This window comes from Natrix helvetica (assembly GCF_964273705.1).
Source record: "Natrix helvetica genome assembly, chromosome: 2".
NCBI lineage: Eukaryota > Metazoa > Chordata > Lepidosauria > Squamata > Natricidae > Natrix > Natrix helvetica.
The window spans coordinates 144,011,485-144,015,784 of record NC_138552.1 but is presented as its reverse complement, the minus strand read 5'-3'; the positions used below and the strand labels follow the sequence as shown (position 1 = coordinate 144,015,784).

General features: G+C 40.9%; 1 long non-coding RNA gene across 1 annotated transcript; it reads left to right on the top strand.

The window, feature by feature from the left end:
• The first annotated feature begins 383 nt into the window (after positions 1–383).
• On the top strand, positions 384–2,140 carry LOC309387504. The gene is made up of 3 exons (XR_014174599.1): positions 384–451; positions 1,199–1,262; positions 1,774–2,140. It is a non-coding gene; the product is annotated as an uncharacterized lncRNA (long non-coding RNA).
• The last annotated feature ends 2,160 nt before the right edge of the window (positions 2,141–4,300 follow it).

Here is a 4,300-nt window from a genome sequence, read left to right as displayed (position 1 = left end):
GGCTTTAAATTGGACACTGCTAGACTTGTCATATCATAAATTGTGATGAGGCAGTTCCTCTAAGCTCACAGTGGCAGCAGTAGAACTGCACATAACTCATAGGAGGACAATGAGGTGATCTGTTCCTCAGCTGTGTAAGGAGCAGATCTCAGGTTCAATAAGGCTGCTAATCGGTGCTGGGTTAGATAATGATTTGGTAAGGACTATGACCTATTTGGCATATCTTATTTTATAGCACTAGATACAGGGGTGGGATTCTACTGTTTGGAGCGGTTCGGGTGAACCAGTAGCTCCGAAGATCAGCTGGGAGAGAACCAGTTTGCTCCCACTAGCAAGCTGGCCATCCCACCTGCCCCTGCGCTTTACCTACCTTTATCTTCTCAGCTGAGTCGTGTGGCAGAGTGGATTGCGGCGCCTTAGCTGTTTTCCTTCCCAAGCAGTAATCCGGAAGGTAAGTCTTCTCTAAACTGCGCACATGTTGTCAGTGCAAGCTCAGGGAGCCAGTTGTTAAACAGTAGGATCCCACCTCTGACTAGATACCACACAGTCCCACATCATTCACCTCTTGTATCTTTAACATGATTTCTTTAAAAATGGCACAGTATTCTTTAAAAAGAAAAACATGTTTAGTACTTCTGGGAAAAAATAAACAAGCAAAACAAAAATTCCTGTTGGCTTTGACCAACAAACACAACATCTAAGTATGAGTATAATAATTTATTGTCATTGTACTTAAATACAACGAAATTGGTTTTAACCTCACTGGTGCAAAATTATAGCAGAAACAAAAAAAGAAAGAAAAAGAAAAAAAAAAACTAGCACATGCATGGAGGGATTGTGTATTTAAAAATCTCACAGCCCAAGGATAGAAACTATCTTTAAACCTGTTTGTTCGGCTGGCTATACTTTGATGTCTTCTGCCTGATGGTAGAAGTGCAAAGAAACACTGACCAGGGTATGAATCATCTCTGAGTATCTTCCTTACTCTGCTAAAGCAGCGAGATCTGGCGATGTCATCCAGTGGTGTCAGAGGGCAACCAATGGTTTCTTGTGCCGAATTGATCACTCTCTGTAGTGCCTTCCTGTCCGCAGCTGTTAAACCAGCATACCATACTGTAATGCAATATGTGAGGACACTTTCTATGGTGGACCGATAAAAAGAGGTCATCAGCCGTTGTTCCACTTGATTTTTTCGCAGGACTCTAAGGAAATGAAGTCTCTGTTGGGCCTTTCCAATCACCAGAGATGTGTTGTTTTTCCAGGTGAGATCTTGACTAATAAGCACTTCCAAGAATTTAAAATAGGAAACCCTCTCCACACAGCCCCCCTCGATATACAGTGGGGCAGGTTCCTCTCTGTGCTTTTGGAAATCTAGCACCATCTCCTTTGTCTTACTAGTATTTAGATGTAAGTTGTTTCTAGTGTAATCGATTAACAATTCCAAGTGACATTCACAGGTTTGCAGCTGGTAGTTATCATCATGATTGTTAAATCTCTTTAGATATTATTGGTAAACTGATTTTTCTTATTTCCCACCATTTTATTTTGCATTAATATTTCAGAGCTCACCTATAAGAGAAAGTTGGATTTATGTTCATTTGCTCTTTTAAAAAAAGTTTCACCTTATGTTTTTTTTTAAAAAAACATTGTTAACTGTAGCTAGGTTTTTATAAATAATACAAAAGCGCTGAGTGATATTTTATGGAACTGTTCCTGCATAGTTTTTTTTATTATTTATCTATCTATTTATTTGTATCTATCTATTTATTGAAGGCTCACTGGAGAAGAGCCTAATGCTGGGAAAGATTGAGGGCAAAAGAAGAAGGGGATGACAGAGAATGAAGTGGCTGGATGGAGTCACCGAAGCAGTAGGTGTGAGCTTAAATGGACTCCAGAGGATGGTAGAGGACAGGAAGGCCTGGAGGAACATTGTCCATGGGGTCACGATGGGTTGGACACGACTTCGCAACTAACAACAACAATTTATTTGTGTCCTGCCTCTATCATTTTTACAAATAATGCAAGGTGATGAACATATCCAACACACTTTTTTCCCATTTTCCTCACAACAACCCTGTGAGGAGAAGGGTGACTGGCCCGAAGTCACCCTGCTAGTTTTAATGGTTAAAATGGGATTTGAATTCACAGTATCCTGGTTTCTAGCTGGGTGCCTTAAGCACTGAACCAAACTGGCTATATAACACTGAACACTAGCTACATGGTTGCCGCTAATATACTTCAGTCACTCAAATCGCTCCTGAATCCTTTATATTTTTGTAATTTCCTGTTCTTTGTTCTCAGGGTCTTAAAGGCTGTCTGTGCACTTCATAAAAGGAAACATCGCTTGTTCTTCTTGATCTTGTTGGCATAGGTTCATATCCATCGTTCTCTGGCTTATTCCTCTAGCACTAAACGTCTCCATACAAACAATTGGCTTATTAGCCATAAAAAATGTGAAAGTGCCCATGAACAGTTGAGCAGTTACACAAAGAAATAGCTTGCTGAAGAAATCCGTTCCCACATCAAGCCCTCTCTCACAGATGTGGGCACATCATAGTATAGCTCCACACTTAATTGCTCAACTCTTGATGTTTTCCAGCTTTAACGTTTCAACTGGCTTTCTGGAAAATGTTAATAATGGGCGAAAACACAGTTTTGTCTGGAATAACTTGCTCTTCTCTGGATCTGTTTAGGAGGCACATAAGCAGGTGTATGTGAACCAATCCTAATGTGAAAAATCAGTGGAGAACTCTTTCTACTCAGTACAGACAGTATCATCCCTGGCTCTGTGCAGTCAGCAAAACAGGGGTGGGTTCCTGCCAGTTCTAACCTCTTCTATAGAAGAGGTTCCACAAATCTACAGTGCCAATTAGAACCAGTTCCAGCTCCCTCCCCCCGCCCATCCGCACATCATCAAGATGAAGAGGAGGAATTCTGGGAGTTGAAGTCCACAAGTCTTAAAGCTGTCAAGTTTGAACACCCCTGGTTTTTTTTCTCTAAAGGTTAGGGTTGCAAGGGTCTTGTAACTTGACAGCTTTAAGATTTGCATGCTTCAAATGCCAGAGTTTCTGAGCCAACATTTTGGTTGCTAAACAAGAGCATTGTTAAGTGAGTTTCACCACATTTTACAAGTTGGCTACACCCACCCGGTCACATGGCTGGCAAGCCACTCCCACAAAGTAGGCCACACCTACAGAAAAGGTTCTAAAAAAATTTGAAACCCACCACTGCAGCAAAATATCTCAGATCTAACATGGACAGTGACAGACAATGATAGCGGTCACTATTGTAACATCATAAGCAGGGGTGGGATTCAGTCAGTTTGTACCAGTTCAGGCAAACCAGTAGCTCCAACCATCAGCTGAGAGCGAACCAGTTCATTCCGACAATCAGGTTGTCCCGCTTGGCCTTGCACTTTACTTACCTATATCCACTCAGCTGATTAGCGCGGCAGGGCAGATTGCCGCACCTCAGCTGTGTTACTTTCCAAGAAGTAACATGGAAGTTAGGTTTTGGTAAAACTGCACATGTATGTGTGAAACAGGCAATCACTGAACCAATTGTTAAACCGGCAAGTTCCCACCACTGATCATAAGCTCTTGGAATCTTGGGGAAACAAAATTGGAAATCTGTACTTTTCTCCAGGGTTTGGAAGTCAAGTAGCATATACATTTAATATGTTAGGACTACTACTACTTCTACTGCTGCTGCTGCTGCTATGACATGGTTCCTTGATTATATCCTTTCTCCAAATACAATTTTATTGCAGAAACAGGTAGAGACCTGAAAATGAAAATAACCTTCTGTGAAATAATGTGTGTATACTTGCTCAGGTGCTGGTGTCCCATCCTGCTTTCTGGGTAGTGATCTAAGGGACTTTAATCCACAGGCTCCAATTCTGAATTTTCTGATTCTCTGATTCTTGATTAATCTACCCCAGCTGTTTATTTATTGCAAAGATTTGTATGCTGCCTATGCATACCCCTCTCCTAACAATATATAGTATGTATGTTATACCAATAAACTAAAAAAGCAGTCCAGGATTAAAACAACATGTGTTGCTGTCGTCATTTAAAATTTCCCTTGCTCCTTCTGCTATTCTATTGGCATGTCTTATTTGATGATGTGCACTACTAGGATAATTCTTTTGAATGTCCTTTCTCTTTTATTTTTCTGGCTTTATATGGGCCAAATTACCAGTTCTTGCAGTACTGGAGTAGACAATATATGGAACTCAAGATTGAGCTGTTGGAATCTTGGGGTTTTCTAGGACTGGATGTGTTCCTGTAGATGTTTTGCT